This window comes from Micromys minutus, assembly GCF_963924665.1.
Source record: "Micromys minutus genome assembly, chromosome: 22".
NCBI classification, from domain to species: Eukaryota; Metazoa; Chordata; class Mammalia; order Rodentia; family Muridae; genus Micromys; species Micromys minutus.
In genome coordinates this window covers 10,389,291-10,411,211 of record NC_137957.1, presented here as the reverse complement: position 1 = coordinate 10,411,211, position 21,921 = coordinate 10,389,291, and positions in this window count along the sequence as shown.

The following is a 21,921-nucleotide window of genomic DNA, read 5'->3' as shown; positions in this document are numbered from 1 at the left end:
ATAAAGCATAATGGGCCTTGCCCTTATTTTTAATATTAGGGAGGATACAGTTCTGGTTTGAGTCTAACTCAGAGTACAGAAGGGTTTTGTTTTGTTTTTGATAAGGCTAGGTAAGTCCTTGTCTCAAAATATGCCCTACAATTTGTGTGTGTGTGTGTGTGTGTATACACTATAGATTCTTTTTTAAAATAAAAAAGAAATGAAAGTCAATACATTTTCATAATTAACTACCTTCTATATCTAAAATGTGAAGAATGATGTTATGTATTTCTAATGTCAGGAAATCCGGGTTTAAGTTTAAGAGTACTAGTTCCTGCTGTTCATTAAATGTTATCATTGTCTTTGTTTAACATAGTGATAGCATTATACTGATAAAAATACTTCACAGATATTTCTATGTAATGTTAAATAACTTGTGTAAAATATTTAGAATATTGTCATAGATAAGTAATAAAGAATATTCTTAATTATCTCTATTATTTTATTTCAATCAGATGTTATTAAACTACTTTTAGATATTATATAAATGTATATTTCTTCATTTGAGTTTTTCTTGCACACATAAATTTGTCTTACATGTGAATTGTATATTACATTTGAAAACATGAGATTTTATCTCAGTCTTCAAAATACTCTGAATAGAAGAGATACTGTTGAATCTCTTCCAAACCTTTTGTAAAATTCCAACATCCCTTTAAATGTTCAGCCTTCCAACTGTGGGCTCCTATAAAAATCAAAGTTAAATGATTTTTTTTACAACAATAAGAAAGAAGCAGGGCACAATCACAACAAAATCAAAGCAAATCCAAACTCTGGTTGTATAACATCCTCCAAGTCTAATGTCTGGGATCCACACACTATATTCAGATATATTCCAATGGCTTAGGTAACGTCTCTCGCTCTGCTTTCTTCAGTACACACAGCATGTCCTCTAGGCTCTACCTTGTTCCAGTCCAGAGCTGTTGTCGTTCTTGTTTGTTTTTCATGTTATTGGCATCTCAAAATGTTAGGGTCTCTCCTGAAAACAGGCTGCACCTTCACACTTGGCACTTCCCATATTGCCAAGCCTTTGCTACTCCCCATGACCTCTGCACACCTTCAGAATCAACACCACCTGGATGACTCTTAAAGGACAAAGTTCTGCTGCCAGCCTGAGGTACTACCACCTTGACCACCTCTGGACGATATCTGTAATCTGACTCTCAGGAGTCATTTCCCAGAAGATTTCACCTCTGTGAGTCTGATCTCTTCTTCTTTTTATTTTTAGACAACAAAAATATAATCTTTACATAATCATTTATAAATTATTACAAACTATTGTACATCATTCCAATGTAAACAAAATTAAAGCATACAGATAAATGTATTGTTTTATAAAATGTTAGACACAAATATCATATTTTCAATAGATGATTTGCCAGCTTATTTACAATAATTTATTGTCATTTTACATGCTAAACACAGTCCAATCCCTCTTACCTCTCAGTACTGTCCTTACAAATTCTTTCCCTATCACCACTTCAGTTTCTCCTCAGAGAAGAAGCCCTGCCTGTATGGCACCAAACCCTGGCATATCTAGTACAGAGGGAATTAGCATATCTTCTATTACTGAGTCTCATCTAGCCAGTACAGGTTAGGAGAAGAGGAGCCAGTGTCAGGCAACACAGTCAGAGACACCCCACTCCAATTGTTAGGGGAGTCACATGAAGACCAAGCTGCACATTTACTACAAATCACCTCTAATTTCTTTCTCAGCACTCAGTGACCCACTGACCCACTGACCCACTGACCCACTGACCCACTGAACCACAACAATTGTCCTAGTTTCCGTTTAACAGTGCTGTTCTCTTGTTAATTGCAGCTGACACTTCATCCCCAGCAGATTAGACAACACAGATTCTTCACGCAATGGCGTGAAAAAGTCATTACTTCTGTTTAAAACACCACAATTCAGCTCTCCATCTTTGCACTGTTTTCAACATTCCTATTTTACAAGGTCCCACAGATCGTAGTATTGATCACTAAACACTCAATGGCTTTTTCTATCTAATGTTCCAAAGTCCTTCCACAGACTTTCCCAAGACATAGCTAGGTCCATCCCAGCAATACCTCGGGATCCTGGTATTATTGTTTCTTTGTTAGATTTTTGTTACTGTGATAAAACACCATGACTAAGTTGGGTAGAAAAGGGTTTGTTTGGCTTACACTTCTATGTCACTATCTATCACTGAAGAAACATAGGACAAGAACTTAAGAAGGGCTGAAACCTGGAGGCAGGAAGTACTTACTGGTTTTCCAGCTGGAATTATTATAAAACCCAGTACAACCAGTTCAGGGGTGGAACTACCCACAATGGGCCTGACCCTCAAACACCAATTACTAACTTTAAAATAAATGCCCTAGAGTTGGATCTCATGGAAGGAATTCCTCAATTACAATTCCCTCCTCTCTGATAACTCTAGCTCATGTCAAGTTGACATTAAATTAGCATGATTTGGGACTGAAAGATCATTTAAAAATAATTCATTTAGAGGTTGTTGACTGGTTATGTAAGTTCTCTTAGGTATTTCTGAAGTCAGTGTTTCTTGGATCTTGCTTATGGACTGTACTTGAAAATTATGGATTTACAGGTAGTCACTTGGCAGCTGTGTCTGTTTGGAAATATAATTGTTTATGGAGAGTTAAATTTTAATTTCACTGGATTTAAAGTATAGGGGGTAGTAGAATAGCTCAGTGATTAAATGGTCTGATGAAGTTTGATTTACATCACCTAAATAACACTTATAGCACTTGCAACTTCTGCTGCAGGGACTTTTAACCTTTCTCTGACCTCGGCAGGAAGGTACATTTGTATTACTACACACACACCACATCAAAATCAAACAAACTATATATTTTTAAATTATAACATGAGCCAAACCTGGTAGTATAAAACAGCATCCAGCATCCAGCAAGCTGAAATGGGAATACCATGAGTAAGAATTCAATGAGAAGAGAGAGAGAGAGAGAGGAGAGAGAGAGAGAGAGAGAGAGAGAGAGAGAGAGAGAGAGAGGGGGGGGGGGAGGGAGGGAGAGAGAAGTAAAGAAAAACAAGAAAAAAGAAGATATAAAAACAGAATGCATAATACTTGTTTCTTCCATTTTTACACTATTCCAATTAAATATTTCCAGGTAGATTAAACCACCCAGTCATGTTGTCACTGTGTGTTCATTACATTAAACTTGAAATGTTTAAATAGGCACTCAATATTTGACATTTATTAATTTGTTTTCTACATGGGACCAAAAGGTCATTTAAGAATAATTCATTTAAAGGTTGCTGACTGTTTATCAGAATCCTCTTAGGTGTCTGTGAAGTCAGTGTTTCTTGGTTCTTGTTTATGGACTGTGCATGGATTATGGCTGAAAATTATGGAAAAAAAGAAAATTATGAAATTGCATAATTATAGAATTGGCATCTGTGTTTGTTCAGAAAAGTGAAAGAACAGTCTTGTTCTTTCAGGTTTTTTTTTTTTTTTTGTTTTTTTTTTTTTGTTGTTGTTCTTCAGTTTTAAGAATCGTTGTGGAGTATTTTATGCACATACTCATAGATTCATTCACACATACACACACATATACATATACACAGATACACACCTGTACACACATATGATACATACTCACACATACTATAGGTGTATAATATATAATATAGATATGTAAAATTGACGTGTAGCTCTGTGTGATAGTATGATAGAGCATGGCATTGCACTGCTTGTCTCCAGTGTGTAAGGATCAAATCATGGAAAGTGCCCATCATGTTAAACTGTCATTTGTAATCTGATCCCATCCCTGAACATCCTGAGAATGAACATTTTAGAAACACTGTAAGAAAACAGATTCCTTTCCATATATGTGTTGTGTGCTCCCCGTTCCCAACCCCCACTGTCCGCTCTCTCCCTTTCCTCTCTCAAACCAGCAGGTGCCCTTTGCATTCCATTTGGATTCTATTGACCTCCTTGTTCAAACTGATTGCTATTTTTAATTTGGCATCTGCCCTGAAATGTTGATTATTTTCTCCTTTCAGTGAAGGGAGATTGTAATTATTAATATAAGCACAAAATATGAAAAGATTTTTGGAAGAAATATTTCCTTGAACACAGAGACATAGATATTATGGTTATAAATTCACTGTGGGTAACAAATACCTCTGTATTTATTTTCTAAATCCAAAGCAAATTTCATTTTCCCGGCACATTTCTGAAGGTTAAATATTTAATAAAATGATAACTATAGTCTAACACTTAAATATGCTAATTTTATAGAGCAGTTTATAAATATTTTCTTATCATGTTAGCTTAGCATTTATCTTTGGATAGCTGTCTGTTGAAGTTACAATAAAAATGATTAAGCCTTGAAAAGTAGTAACTTCCCTTCAAACTTGTAAGTCTGGTAATGCTATATTCAAAACAGCTGAGCAGAATCAAATGTTTTGTTTAAAAGGAATGAAAAAATTACTTGACACCCTCTTCAAATATCTCATGAACTGTCCAAGGCAGCGTTTAAACTGTTTAGGAAGGTCACTTTAAGATTCAAAAGGGAAGCCTATTATTAATGGACGAATAGATTTTTATTTAGTTTACCTGGAATTGGTACTCATAATCTGATCAATGAGAAGATGGATTTAAAAACAGAACTTTGAAAACTGTATGGCTCAGATGGGCAGAGTGTATTTCTACTATGAATTGTAATTTGGACTAAGTGACTCTTGTACATTGGCATGGTTTTCAACTTCATGACTTGTCGCTCAACAGGATAAACAATACAGTAGAGAAATTTTCTATTGTTTATGCAATAGAAAACACTATGATTTCTATGAGAATTCATGTTGATAATCATTGTTCTCCAAAGCTTAGTGAAGTATTGTTCTAGACATTGACAAAAAACACATAAATACCAATAATACACACATACACACACACATAGAAACAAACACACACACACACACACACACACACACACACACATACACACACACACACACGTAGAATCCTGTGAGATGTAATATAAAATGTTAAAAATGAAAAATCAAAACATTCTAAAGAATTGTTCTTTATTCATAGTAGAAAGAGCACAGAATTTTATTCTAGAGAGTACAACAAACTTCCTGTTTTAGGAATTCAACTCTACAATCAAGGCTAATTAGAGAACTAGCTAGGAAAATTGGAATGAATATATACTAGGGGCATTAATGCTGAGGTCTGCTGCTGTGATATCTATAATGATGTACTCATAAACACAAAGGATATGATCTTGGGATGGGAGGATTATCAAGTTACAAATGTCCAATACAAAGAAACAATAGAAGAAAACTTCAACTTGTAGTAATATGTTCTGATGTGTGTGATATGTTACAAGATTGTTTCTGTTCCACCTACCATTATTATGCTCTACTAAATACTCACATTTGAGGGTTTCTGTGAACTAAATGCCAGGAGGAATATCACCTTGCCTTTGTAAAGTTCATATATTATTTATGTATGTATGTTTATGTTATACACACATATATGTCATTTATTTTAATTTGTGAAGTTCTTTACTACAAATCAACTGTATGTAAATACCTTGGTTTACCATAAAGCTATACAACTTTCTGGCTATGTTTATTGGCCTTGATATGTAGAAATGCTCTGAGTAGTTATGGAGCCCAGGTGTGACCTCAATAAGAGCAGTGGACATTCTTTGTGCATGTATTTCAACAGCTTGAAATTGACAGAGATTGTTTTCGTGATAGAGATGTGTGTTTTCTGTACAAGCATGATTAAATTAGAATTTTAAAATCTAAACTTACTTCTCAATGTTTAAAAATATTTATCTGAAGCCAGGTTGTGGTGGCACAAACCTGTAATCCTAGTACTTGAGAGACAGAGCCAAGAAGATCCTTGAGTTCAAGGCCAGCCTGGTTAATAGAGTAAGTTCCAGAACAGCCTGAATTACAAAGAGAAAACATCTCTTGAAAAACCAAAAGATTTTCAAGAAGTCCCATTTATCAACTGTAGATCTTAGAGCCTGAGACATTGGTGTTTTGTTCAGGAAATTTTATCTTGTAACAGAGAAGCTTAGGTAAGGCAAAGGATGCTGTCAATAGGACAAAAGGGCAGCCTACAGATTGGTTAATAAAGAGATCTTCAATATCCCTACATCTGACAGAGGGCTAATATCTAAAATATATAAAGAACTCCAGAAGATAGACTCAAAGAATCATTTAAAAATGGGGTACAGAGCTAAACAGAGAATTCTTAACAGAGGAATCTTGAATGGCTGAAGATCACTTAAATATTCGAGATTATTAAGCATTAGTGAAAAGCAAATCAAAATGACCCTTAGAGTTCATCTTAGCCCAATCAGAATGGCTAAGATTAAAAACTCAAGGAACAGTACATTCTGGCAAGGATGTAAGGAAAGTAAAACACTCTTCTATTGCTGGTAGGTATTCTAACTTGTACAATCTGGGGACCAACCTGGAAATTTCTCAGGAAATTGGAACTAGTTCTGCATGATGAGCCATATACAATTTTCCTGAGCATATACCTCAAAGATGCTACACCACATCACAAGGACCCATGTTCCACTATGTCCAGAGCAAACAGATGGATATGGTATGATATGAAACTGAAAGTCATTCAGATGTCCCTCGAAAGAATGGATACCTAAAATTTAACATTTACACGTAAATGGCTCATTTATACAATGGAGTACTATTCAACTATTAAAAAGTAAGGACATCATGAATTTTGCTGGCATTGGAAAATATCATCTTGAGAGGGATAACTCAGATCAGACACATGGTATGGCAATCATTGGAAAGTAAATATTGGACAAAAAGTATAGAATATCCATGATACACCCCACAGACCCAAAAAAGTTTAACAAGAATGAAGACCCAAGTAAAGATGCTTAAATACAATTAGAAGAGGGAACAAAATAGTCTTGGGAGGCAAAGGGGGCTTAGACCTGGGTGGAAAAGAGGAGGGGGAAATAGGGGGATAGGTTCAGGTATGGTGAGAGACAGAAGAGGGGTCAGAGGGTCAGGAAAATGAATAGAAATATGTAGGAACCAGGGGTGTGGGTGGGGAGAATCACAGGAAATCCCAGAGACTGGGAATTGGGGAGGCTCCCAGAACTCAATGCAGGTCAACTTAGTCAAAATGCCCAACAATGGAGATATGGAACATGAAGAGACCACCTCCAGTAGCCAGACAGGACCCCCAAGTGGAGGAATTGGAATACCTTCCCATTTACAAAATTTCCAACCAAATTTGTTCCTTTCTAAGAGAAATGCATGGATAAAAATGGAACAGAGACTCAAGGAATAATGAACAAATAACCTGCCCAACTTGGCATCCGTTCCATGGGCGGCACCAGCCCTTGACCGATGCCATGTTGTATTTTCAGACAGGAGCCTAGTATGGCTGTCCTCTGACTGAGACAGACACGGATAACCACAGCCAAGCATGGAATGGAGGTCAGGAACCCCATGGAAGTGTTTCAGCAAAAAGTGAAGGAACTAGATGGGATCTCAACCCTATAGGAAGACCAACAGTGTTAATTAACCGGGACCCTAGGAGTTCTCAGAGAATAAGCCACCAACCAAAGAGTGTACTTTACTGACCTGAGGCCCTGCTGCGGATGGCTGACTTATCTGGCATGAGTGGAAGGGAATGTGACTAATCCTTTAGAATCTTGACTCTAGAGTGGGGAAAATACTGAGGGGTGGTGTCCTCTCCGTGGTGAAGGCAGGGAGACTGAGGAAAGAATTCTTCAAGGGCAACAGGGACTGGACAGGATTTGAGAGGCAAATAAAGAAGTAATAAAGAGAAAGAAGAAAAAAGAAAAAGAAAGAAGGGAAGAAAGGGAGGGAAGGAGGGACGGAGGAAGGGGAGAGGAAGAAGGAGAGGGGGAGGAAGAGGAGAGGGGGAGGAAGACAGGGGGAGGGAGGGAGGGAGGGAGAGAGAGAGAGAGAGAGAGAGAGAGAGAGAGAGAGAGAGAGAGAGAGAGAGAGAGAGAGAGAAGGAGGGGGAAGAGAGAGAGAGAGGGAGAGAGAGGGAGGGAAAGGGAGAGAGGGAGAGAGGGGGAAGGCAAAAGGAAAAGCAAAAAGAAAAAAAAAAAAAACCCTGACCATTTCATTTTAAATATTGTTTAGATTCTACTTAAGGACTGAAAATTACCTTTACATTCCCTGGGATTGTTTATAAATTTGGCCTAAAATTGGCAAGATTTTCATAAATTTGGCAAAGAATAAGAAAGTTACATTTCTAGACCCCAAAATCTTCTTAAATTCAATATGAAGGTATGAGCAACTGTGTTTTGATTTCTAAAACTGCTGTTTTTAAATCAAAATATAAAACAACCCTCCGTCTATGGCTTTTTTTCTTTCTTTCTTTTTTGTATAAGAACATTAGGAAATCTACTGGCCTTAGTTTATGGATAAGCATTCTTGCCACTACGATAGTTTTCATAGTCAGCAACCTAGTCTTCCTCCAAATCACTCTCCCATGAGGTTTACCGTGACCCATTTTCTGCTGTGCACTTAGTAATAATCACTGGAGATGGCTCAGTGGCTCAGAGCACTTGTTTCTCTTGAAGAGGACCTGAGACTTATTTTAAGCAACTGTGTGGCAGCTCTATCCTCCTGAAACTCTAGTTTCAGGAGACGCAGAGACCTATTCTGACCTCCTTGTGTATTAGGCATGCTGAGGATATACATATTTAAGTGTGGGCAATATATATATATATATATATATATATATATATATATATATATATATATATATATAATTTATAATTTTATTCATTCTTATTTCTGAGAGATGATGAGGTGGAGGGAGTGATGGCGGGTATCTATGATATTACATCATGTGACCAGTCCCAGGTGACAGTTTTAATCAGGAAGCAAGGGTAGGGGAGATACAGAGGCTTCCTCTGGGTGAAGGAAGGAAAAACAAAGGCTGGAGGGACTTTTACTGGGGATGTGGCACATGCGCAGTAGGACATGAGCCAGGAAAAAGCAGAAGGAAGGTTGTGTCTCTTGTCAGCTAGCGATGATGATGTGTTCTGCTGTCACTGTGTTCCTCAGCCTGGCCATGGAGATGCTTGGTTGCCAACAGTGCCCTTCACTATTGATTAATCGAGAATTTGTATTCATTTCCTTCCCAGCCATTCTGAAGAGAGAGAGAGAAGGGAGCAGGGGGAACTAAAGGATCTCTATGTACTAAATACTCCAAAAGGCCTTGATAGACGTTTTCAGAAAAGGTGCCATTTAGGACAGCATAGACAATTCCCAGACAACCCCCAAAAGGAATTCCCTGTGAAGGGAATATTTCAAGGTCAAAGTCCCAGGTGTGGCTCTTGGTTCTTCCAGTATGGTCTATTCGATGATGGGACCAACTTCTTTGTTAAAAGAGGAAGCAAAGGAGGTTCTATTTTTCAGTATTGCTCTTAGGACTCATTTACAGAACATTAATATGATTATCTTGAAAGTTGAGTTTCGTGTTTAGATGTGTTGCATTTGAGCATAACAAATTAGAACATGCATACGAACTAATCAATGTTATGAAATAATTTAGCCATATACTAAATACATACTACAAAGGTACATTGTGAGACCACTTTTTCACAGAGAAAATGCTTGTTATACACATAATTCACTGTGAAATTGAGCAATATATATTAGATAGGCTAGCAGACAATAAATAATATAGACAGGCATTAGATGCATAGATAAGGCATATGATACACAGAATATAGAAAGGAGATAGAGAAATGGGGAGTTAAGGGTAGATAAATAGTGAGAGATGAATGAATGATAGATCATAATTCTTGGTTTAATGGGTGGCTGGGACTAGCATTATCTCCATTTCTAAGCTTAAATGACACATATGGAAAGTCCATGCAGTCCTGGTAAGATATCTAGTAGAAAGTTGAACATTGTAGAATATTGAAAACCATTGTCACACACTAAATTTCTCCCACTGATAAGTTGTCCGTGGCTTACCTGTATAGTTGAGAAAAATATCAAAATAACATACTTAGGCTCATTGAACTGTCAATGAGTTCCAAGTAAATAAACCTGTTTTTTTTTTTTTTTTTTTTTTTTTATCACAATGCTCTTCACACAGCATTCTCTGAGTAATTAAGGGCCTCTTGAGAGGCAACATGTATCATCAACCCTTCTCCCCATGCCCCATGGAGATATGAATTCTTACATGTACCAAACCTTCCATATTTTCTGAAGAATAAGACAAGTATAAAAATAATGTTTACTTGATCATGTACTTTAAAGAAAATATTTGTAGAAGAGATATTTATTAGAACTTCTCAATTTATTCAGATAAAGCAAATGCAGAATGAATAATAGATTTTGAAATGTGAAATTAGAAGGTATCTTAACTTTAATAAGAAGGGATATCATCTTAGAAACCATATATAAACTAAAATTGCTCATATTTCTTTAATATATCTTACTTTTGACAAGAATAATTTATCTTCACTTACAGTATTAAAAATATCAGATTTTTTTAGACGTAGGTTCCGCAAGAAATAATTCCAACAATTGTCTCACTCTAGAAATAAGGATTTATGAGATATTTCTAGACAAAGGATTCCCAGGTGTCCATTTGAAAAACAAACACAAAATTCTGTCAGAATAACACTTTAAATGTTATTTTTTGGTTTAAATCTTATGCAGTCATAAATACGAGGTATGCATATAAGCCTCATATATCTCAATATTTTTGTACCTTTAAAACAATAACCTTCAAAATACCAACATCTAACAGTAGTATTCCCCAATAGGAAGGGCCTAGGGAAATCTGTACTTAGGCTCTTGGGACTCTGAAATGTAGGAGCATCGAGAGAACACTGCTTGAATTGATGTAATATCCTTGTGGGGAAAGAGATCCTACGATTAGCAGGTGGCAGAATACACTAGTGCTCCATCCTTGTCGGGGTCACACAAAGGACATAGCCAATGAAACCCTCTTCAGAACATCACTGTGTGTCAAACCTGGATGGGTAGTAAAAGAAGCCACCTTGATAGCTATGGCAGTATCTCAACACATAGACTGTAACCGTCTAAGTTTCTTAGGACTGGTCTTCAAAACCTCCTTTGGAGATGAGAATTGTTACTTCTGTTTTAGGTTCTTATTTGAAGAAAGTATAACCGACATGCAGACTATGTACAGAGAGCCAGAAAAGGACCAACATCTAATATAATTGTGTAAACTATACCTTGGAGATACTGAAGATAGAAATGTTAAAGAGCTCCCTGGGTATCTGTCAGAAGTGCACCTGATCTTATGTAAAACACTAGAAACAAAACCTTCTGAAAGCTGTGTTCACTATTTTGATAACAGCTCTGGACATCAGTAGTGCTTAATCCTGGGTATGATCAGTATCTTGAGAACTGCAAAATATCTCCTCTTGATTAAATTCACCACAGTTAAAAACAAACAAGTGCCACTTAAATTCAAGCATCTCTTATATATGTGTATATACATCGGCATAATCTAAGGTGAATAAACTGATTATCCATATCCAAAAGCTTTGATTATCAAAAGAGATACAGAGAAAAAGAAGAGAGAAAAGTTCTCAAAGTCTATTAAACTTTTCTTTTCTGAATGAAAAACTAGACATGTGTGATTGCCCTTAATCAACTAAACGTTGGAGATTACCTTTACACTGACTTAAAATGACTTGCACGATCATAGGAATAAAACAGGAAAATCAAATTGTTTCGCTACTAATGGTTAGTCTTCAGATATCAGTAGATCTGTCTGTGAGTAAACCAGCTCAGACTACCTCTGCAATGCTTGTCTTCTCATTGAATGGCTGTTCCTCCAAGGAACTGTGGTTCATGACTGACACTCTTTGAGAGTACTGGGGAGGGTTTTTTTTTTTTCTTTAATACAGTCACCCTCAGTTTATTTGATATGTTCTCATGATGAAATATATAGATGTGTCAGTGGAGATACAATAGTACTCCACAAGTGACTGATGGTCCTTTCAGGGCTTCATTAATAAACTAAGAGATAAAGGGTCAATATTTATCAACATTGCTGATGTTAAATTCATTGACACTATTAAGGTAGTGTGCTCTGGACGCTCTGGACTTTCCAACTTTCCAATCCAATATATAGATAGATAGGATAAATAGATAGATAGATAGACAGATAGATAGATAGATAGATAGATAGATAGATGATAGATAGATAGATAGATAGATAGGTAGGTAGGTAGGTAGGTAGATGGTAGATAGGTAGATAGATTGATATAGATGAAAACACAACTTGTATATATTTAGGGGGTACATTTGTATTCAGTTTTCTATGCTTATGTTCACAACTTTTTACTTTTTGGTAACTCCTACCTATGATAAGACATGCTTTGATCATTTGAAATGCCTTGTATCATAGCAAAAAAGATCTGTTCATCTGCAATTTTGATTTATTTGTTTACTTACTTATGTTGCTCAGGGTGTGTCTACAAGAAACCTACAAATGTTCTCTCACAATGATGCTCTAAAGAGGGTCTACTTTTTAAAGAAATCTCAGCAAGTAAAAGTGCCCACTAACCCAAGCTCATTCATGAGGACACATGGTAGACCTGGTTAAATTCTTCTAAGTCCTCTGACTTTCACCTCTGTATAGGGCCATGCACACACAGACACACACATGAAACGAAACTTTCAAATCTGTGATTATCATTAATTCTCTATCACAATAAGTAATTGATAGAATATTGACAAATGAAACAATTCCATTTTAACTCAAACACAATTTGACTGTGATATCCACAAAGCAAATGGTTTTAGAACAGAAGATAGAAATGAGCGGTTTTACCAATTTCTTATAATAAAAGAATGCATCTGTTCCAATTGTCAGTGTTATCAGGTGATTTGGATGTCATTGGAATCTTAGGGTAATGTATTTTTTGAGGACTAATTTTAAATTTATTTTGATAATTTTACTTATAATTTTTTAACAACTTTATTTTACAAAACAAAGATAAATGTACAGATTTTAAACATTTTTTGCATAAAATTATAAAATACATTTTTCTTCAGATTTTAAAATAATTTTTACATAAAACTATATGAATATATTTTTTAGTCAGTCCTTGATTTTTTAAAGGTTTGATTGTATGCATTGAAAACTTAATAGTTACAATGAGCATAAAGTGCATGTAAAACAAAATGTAACATGGAAATAGTCAAAGTTTTCTTGTTGTGTAAAGATTTGTTTTGTTTTGTTTTGTTTTCTTTATTTCTTGGACTTCATACAGTCTGTGAGTTGTTTCTGGGGGAGTACGAGCCTCTGGGGTTAGCATCTCACTATCAGTGACTGCATATTGTGTCTGTTCTTTTGTGACTGGGTTATCTCACTCAGGATATTCTCTAGATGCTGCCATTTTCTTAAGAATTTGGTTAAGTCATTGTTTCTGGTGGCTGAGTAGTATTCCATTGTGTAAATGTACCACAATTTTTGTATCCATTCATCTTCTGAAGGACATCTGGGTTCTTTCCAGCTTGTGGCTATTATAAATAGAGCTGCTATGAACATTGTGGTGCATGTATCTTTGTTGTGTACTAAGGTGTCTCTGGGGTATATGCCCAGAAGTGGAATAGCTGGGTCTTCAGGTAGTACTATGTCCAATTTTCTGAGGTATCGCCAGACTGATTTCCAGAGTGGTTGTATTAGTTTGCAACCCCACCAACAGTGGAGAAGTGTTCCTCTTTCTCCACAACCTCGCCAGCATCTGTTGTCATCTGAATTTTGGATCTTGGCCAATCTGACTGGTGTGAGGTGGAATCTCAGGGTTGTTTTGATTTGCATTTCCCAGATGGCTAAGGATGTCGAGCACTTCCTCAGATATTTCTCAGCCATTCGATATTCCTCAACTGAAAACGTTTTGTTTAGTTCTGTACCCCATTTTTTAATAGGGTTATTTGATTCTCTGGAGTCTAGCTTTTTGAGTTCTTTGTATACCTTAGATATTAGGCTTCTATCTGATGTGGAGTTGGTAAAGATCTTTTCCCATTCTGTTGGCTGCCGTTTTGTTTTCTTGACAATGTCCTTAGCCTTAGAGAAACTTTGCAATCTCATTAAGTCCCATTTGTTAATCTTTGACCTTAGAGCTTGAGCCATTGGTGTTTTGTTCAGGAAACTTTCTCCTGTGCCTATGTGTTCTAAGGTTTTCCCTACTTTTTCATCTAATAGTTTCAGTGTATCTGGTTTAATGTGGAGATCTTTGATCCACTTACACTTGAGCTTTGTACAAGGAGATAAGAAAGGGTCTATTTTCATTCTTTTGCATGCTGAGTGCCAGTTGGACCAGCACCATTTGTTGGATAGGCTGTCCTTTTTCCATTGAATGTTTACTGCTCCTTTGTCAAAAATCAGGTGACCATATACATGAGGGCTCATTTCTGGATCTTCTATTCTATTCCATTGATTCACATGACTATTTCTGTACCAGTACCATGCAGTTTTCAGCACAATTGCCTTGTAATATAGCTTGAGGTCAGGGATAGTGATTCCCGCGGATGTTTTTTTGTTGTTGAGGATGGATTTCGCTATTCTAGGTCTTTTGTTGTTGCATATGAAATTGCACATTGATCTTTCCAATTCCATGAAGAACTGGGTCGGAATATTGATGGGGATTGCATTGAATCTGTAGATTGCTTTTGGTAGGATGGCCATTTTTAAACTGTTGATCTTTCCAATCCATGAGCATGGGAGATCTTTCTATTTTCTGAGATCCTCCTCAATTTCCTTCTTTAGAGGTTTGAAGTTCTTGTCGTCCTTCACTTGCTTAGTTAGAGTCACACCAAGGTATTTCATAGTTTTTGTGACGATTGTGAAGGGTACCTTTTCTCTAATATCTTTCTCCACATGTTTGTCCTTTGAGTATAGGAAGGCTACTGATTTGTTTGAGTTAATTTTGTATCCAGCCACTTTGCTGAACTTGTTTATCAGCTGTAGGAGTTCTCTGGTGGAATTTTTGGGGTCACTCAAGTACACTATCATGTCATCGGCAAAGAGTGATGTTTTTTATCTCTTCCTTTCCGATTTGTATCCCCTTGATCTCCTTTTGCTGTCTAATTGCTCCAGCCAGGACTTCCAGTACTATGTTGAATAGGTAGGGGGAGAGTGGGCAGCCTTGTTGAGTCCCTGATTTTAGTGGGATTGCTTCAAGTTTTAGGGTAATGTATTTAAGCCTCATCCATATTCAGATTTGGATAAAACGGACAATTAAAGCCACAATACTTTCCAAGGACTTGTATATTCTGCACAGAACTGATTTTATGTATTTTTCTTAAGCAGGAAATTTAACTCATAACTATTTTTGCTACTTAATATTTGCATCACTTTATTTTTTTAAATATTTAAATTTCAATCTATGAATGATTAGTAGAAGATAGGCATTAAGGTCACAGAGTGAAGACAGTTAATGCACGTGAATTGAAATCTAGAGCACACATGAATTATCTAAGTTTTGGGTAGTAATTAATTGTTCCTTAATACCAGAAAGTGTTAAATATCGAAAAAGATGTGACCAAGATACTGACCACACACTCAAAACATGCTTAGTTAGTTACCCAGTGTCTCAGAAGTCTGTTGATTACTTCAATAGCATAATTTAATGAAACACAAAATCAATAGAAACAGAAGCATATGGAAGATGATTTGCCCCCCTTTAAATTAATTTTAATTACTAAGATAAAAATTTAATCTATGTTCTTGTAGAAACCATAATTATCATCATATGGAAATTATTTAAAATTCAAGCCATGGAGCAGCAGACATATATCATCTCTCCTGTTTTTCACTTCTGTTAGCATGATCTTTCTCCTCTGTGTCTAAATTATTAATTGTATTATTCATTGCTTTCTTCATGACAGCTTCAAGTGTTCTCTACAGTGGTGTTAGTCATGTGTATGCTCATATACACCCGTCTTCATGGAGGCTAGAGAACTACCTTCAGTTGTCATTCCCAAGGTATAAGATGTCATTCACCTTATTAATTAGCATGGGTAACTTGTTGGTCTGTGCACTAATTAAGCCTAGATGGCTGGCTGTGGATTCTCAAGGACTTGTCTATTCCACCTTCTCACTTTGCCACACCACAAAAAAATTTCTTAAATATAAGTTCTTAAGCTCAAACCCAATGCCCTCATGTCTACAAAGTAAACCCATTTGCTAACTGAGTTATCTCTCCAAGCCTCAAACTGTACTCACAATATATTCTCATTAGAAAATTACAGTAAGCCAACTCTGAACTGTGCATTCAAGTTTTATTTTTTATATTGTAGTTAGTTCTCTATTTGCAGATTTTAATTTTATGATTCACATTAGATTCTTACGTCTCCCTATCTACCTGGATTGTTCTTTCTCTTTAAACATAATAACCATTCTTTCTAGCTTCATTTGTTTTTCCTCTAGATGTCTACATTTTGAGGTAAATAAATATTCTTTTATGTCCTTGACCCTCTGAGAATTATTTTCCTCTTTCTCAGCTGGTGTCACCTCATCTTGTCAGCATTGTGACTTTAGAACTTCCATCAGGGTGTCAGCACGACATACCATTTTTCAAAGATGGTATTTTTTTTACATCGAGTCACCAAAGTTGGTGAACGTTTTTCCTACATGGTACGTGTTATTTCATTTTCTTGTTGATCCTCATTTTCATCACTTTCTGTCTTTAGTAGAATCGTTGCGGTTTGTATGCCTTGTGGACAGAGCGTCTTTCCCCATAGTTGAGAGTAACCTCAGGCAAATGGCCTTCCAGGTGGAAACCGAGTCCCTAAGGCAGAGTTCCTGCTCCCCTGAACCAATCAGGGAGCTGCACTTTCCGAGTGCTCGGCCCAGACCTCTCTGTGCCCTGGCTACTCGCAGCACAGTTTCACCAGGCATGTGTCCCTGGACTTCCGCTTTCCCGGTGGCAAATGTCCTGTATTGAACATTTTATATACTTTAAGGCAATGATGGGCTTTTCCATATTAAATTAGTCAATACATGGACTAAAATATCAATGTAAGATCTCTATGAAAAGCTTACTCCTTCTTCAGTCCTCTCCTCCTCCTGTCCTCCTCTTCTCCATTCTTCTACTTTTCCCTGAAACGCATCTCTGCTATCCGAGGCCGGTATTGAAGTCCTGAATTCTGTCTGTCCTGCCTGGTTTAATGTATCAAACGCTGACATAACAGGCATGTGCCATGTCTGAAAAACACTTTTAACAATTTTAAGAATCAATTACTTTTATATGTAATTAAATATCACTTTAATAAAATATTAAATATTTAAATTATAAGTATTCTCTTTTCAGTTTCTAAGGTAATTACTTTACTAAAAGACCTTTTAAAGCTCCTGCTTTAGTGAAAAGTTTTGAAACAATGGGCATTATTAAAAATATTTGTAAATTGTTATGCAGGTGTGACTAAAGAGATGGCTCAGCAGTTAAAAGTACTTCCTATTTTCCCAGGGGAACTGCTTTTAACTCCTAGCACCCACATGGCAGCTCACAGCCATCTGTAAATGCAGTTCTAGGGGATCCAATGCCATTTCTGCATCTCTGTGAGCACATATGTAATGTACATAGTGCATTCATGCAAAACACATAAACACACAATAAGATCAATCTTTTTGGTTGGTGGTCTAGTCCCTGGGAGCTTTGGTTGCTTTGGTTTTTGATGTTGTTCTTCTTCCTATGGGTTACAATCCTTTGCAGCTCCTCCAGTCTTTCCCCTCATTCTTCCACTGGTGACACCAGGCAATAGTTGGCTGTGAGTATTTACATCTGTATTGGTCAGGTGCTGGCATAGCCTATCAGGGAACAGCTATACCTAGCTGTTGTAGAGAATTATTAATATCTAAAACACGGTTCCCTCCCTGAAAGTGGGTAGAATCTTATGGGACAGAGGTCACATTATTAGTACCTAAAATATTGATTGTCAGTTTGATTTAATGGAGAAATGCCTAGGAAAGCATTCTCAGAGATGATTATTACCCATTAGGGCAATCATTTCCTTGAGTGTGAGCCATTCTATTCAATAGAGGGGGAACCTGAATGGAATAAAAAGGCAAGAAGGAGGGAGCTCACTAGCACAGAAATACTCCCTGTTCCTGGATGCAGTGAGTAATGTAAAATTTCCCAAATACTTTCACTATGGCAACACCAGCCTTTCTTCTAATGGGAAGCAGTAGTGATAACCAAGAATAGGCAGAAGCCTCCAAAACCCAGTCAGATAAATCTCCCTCCTTTGAGTAAATAATTCTTACGTACTTATCACAGAGATGAAAATTCTAACATTACACTCAATTTTATTTTTAAAACACTTTTAAAACTCAGTTTCCCTATTAATTGGAGTTGTTGACAGTGGTTCACAGCTGTGAGTTGATTAACCCAGTTCTAACACACATGCCAAGGGTCATCATAATGAACCCTGCTCAAGATCATTCAATTGGCAATGTCAAAATCTGTGCGTCTGTGTCTACAGCAGGTCAGTTTCCAGCAACTGAACTACTTAAGTCATGAACTATTCAATTATCAGTAACAAAGTGGAGACACAGTTTTCTTAATAGCCATAGATCAAAAAAGAAAAAATATTAAAAAAAAACATAATCTTTGTAGTATTGTATATGTTTGATTATTTTCTAGTGTATTAGTATTACAGGTCAAGCCACCTCCTGCCATACATACATACATACATATATACATACATACATACATACTTACACACACACACATACATACATACATACATACATACATATATACATACATACATACATACATACATACATACATATATCTTGCCTCGAGATTTTCTTACTTTAGCAGTCTCAAGTTTTGTTTAAAAACTGAAGTTTCAAGAAGTTCATCACATTTTGAATCTGTGAACTTATGTCTGTAATAAGTTTTGAAACAATGCAAAATGGAAAGAAATCTCCATTCTTTAGTCTGGCATTTCTTAAAGCCCATTGATTATTTGACTGCTGTGCATTTTGCATTAATATTGGTGTAATCTGTAACTTTTTTTTGATGTTTCCAAAACACAGAAAAATCTTGCCTCCTGTCTTTTTTAGTTTTTTTCTTATTTTGTACCAGACGTTATATGGAGGATATTTGAACAAATAGGTTTTAATGGTGCTATAAGGAAGCTTTTAATATGATAGCATGTTGTTTCTTTGAGAATTCCAAGCATGCAATGTGTTTTTAATAACATCCATCAGCACTTTAATTTTAGGTCCTTTCAGATCGACCAGTACTTCCCCTTCCCAAACCCCTCCCAACTTTATGTCTTTGGTTTTATAACCCTTCTATTCCAATTTCTGCTGCCTACATCTTCTGGGGTGTGTTTTATCTATTATCAGCCATACCATAAGGAAGCATTTTAACGATAGATGAATGAGTGGATGAATTAGCCGCTGTACCTTCTGGATATAGCGCTGTATGTTATTCAAGCTACAGATTTTGCTGTACAAATGGTGACGAACAAAGATACAGTATACATCTCTATTCCACATTATTTTCACTGCCAATTCTGTTTTATTTTACATAATATAGCAAATCATGTATAAAAGTATAATGTAAATTAATTACAATGTACACTAGATAGCAATGAAATTGCATTTGATTATTGTATGCATGTTGCAGGGATATATTGTTATGCACATGTGGATGACAATTTATTGCTTGCTTTACATGATATCTGTCTGAATGGGGAAAGCCCTAAGACCAGGTGCTGTTTGTAATTTAGCACCAGAATCTTTTATCCTGGGTTCATTGTTTGGTAGGATTTCTTCAATGAAGAAAATATTACTAGAACATTGATAAAAAGCATCCCATTGAGAGATGAGCAGTCCAAAGATTCTCATTTTGCGCACTGTGGCCAATTGTATGTCTTTATGTTCACTAACATTTACTTCAAGAGAAGCTTCTTTGGATAGGGTTGAGCAATGAAGGTGCTGATGTACGGGTATAGCGAGATGTCACTGGGACCTATTTTATTGCTTTATTCATTTAGAGGAATAACAGAAGGGGGTTTTTGCCAGCCACCATGTTCTAACTAGTCTTGAGTTTCTGCCTTATTAACAATATCAGGTGTATGTCCCACCTCATAGAGTAGCCTTAAATTTGATTTTTACAAAGAGGTTCTTTACTCCCCTGACCTATGTTAGGATTGTACCAGTAGGCATGTCTTGCAAAATGTCATTTCAGTTACGTCCAAGATTAATTCGATAAATGACAGGAGGGGCTGGTGAGGATTCAGGGAAATAGGAGCATTTTTAGTAAGAGCACATACAGGTGCAGCAACTATGGAATTTACTGTGGAGTTTCCCCTAAAAGCTCAAAATAGGTCTACCACAAAATACAAGTACCACTTTGGCACATATACTCAAATGCCTCTACAGATTCCTACAGAAATACTTACTCAACCATGTTCACTGCTGCTTTATTCATAAGAGCCAGATATTGGAAACCGCCAACATGCACATCAACTGATGCATGAATGATAAAAATGTGCTATATTTACACAATAGAATATCATTCAGATGTTGGAAAGATGTCATTATGAAATTTGCGGATAAATAGCTGGAGCTAGAAATAATCCTCTTAAGTGAGATAACATTGACACCAAATGACAAACACTGCATGTTTTATCTTATGCATAGGAATAATAGCTATAAATATGTGTTGCTCTATTTTAGAACACCGATAGAAGTAGGTAGCTAGTATGAGGCTAGGAGGGAGGAGTTAATCATCCAAGAAAAGAAACAATAGAAATAGTGTTGTGAGTGGATAAAGGGGAATTTAGAAGAGAATGATTAATGGGGACAGGGGAGAAGAGAAAAAGAAAACTAATACTAAAGGTATATTTAAAAGATTACATACAAAACTACAATTATAGAATCTTCATAAATATAGGATTAAGTAAAAGAAATTTAAATGAAGTTATCATCTAATTAGGGAGAGAATACCAGACCCATACTAAAACAATATGTACCACAAAACAAATCCCATAGTACAAGGAATAGATTGCATCCTTTTAAGACTGTTGGGTTGTTAGACAAAGCTGTACATCTCATAGAATCTCCCAATATATATATTGCCAATGCTGTTGCAATATCCTTTTCAACCCAAATCGCCAATTTGTTGCAATATCCTCTTCAACCATAGCAAATGAAATCCATACCAATGTAAAGAACACAACCTCAACATTGTATCAATTACAAAGATTTCTACTAATGTAAGATGTAGCTATGTAATATCTTTTTTGAGAGTAAATTTACTAACCTAACCTTATGTCTGTTTCTCTAAATTCCATAATATTACTATATCCCAAATTTCTCCTCCACCCCTTTCCTCACCTAAGAAGGAAGAATAAAGAAAAGGAGATGAAATGTAGCTATCCCAGAGTTTAAACTCTCTCGTTCCCTCCCTGTCCAAAACTGCATTTGTAAAGTATCCATAATTCAAAGAAATAACCAGAACCATCCAACCCCATATAAGGAGCTGAGATGAAGACCTTCTCTTATCTGCTTTCAGCTTTACTGGGGCAAATAATCCCCTTCAGGGGGCCCAAGGGAAAATAGGAAAACTAGCTTAGTCACAGGAGAGCTAGCTGCCATCATTTGCCTTCCAGTCACTATGTGCTGAGAAAGTTCACTACTTAGATGACATCTTGACTATGACAGTCTCAAAGGCTGATCATCTTCTACTTTTTGACAGCAAGACCCTTTTGCTGAAGATATACTTATCACATAGAATATGAAGGTTAGTTCATACTCGACTAAAAATTTACTTTAAAAATTCAAAATTTGTTTATAATACTTTTCCTTTTTCTCTCCTCCTCCCATACCCTCCAGTGTATACATGCCT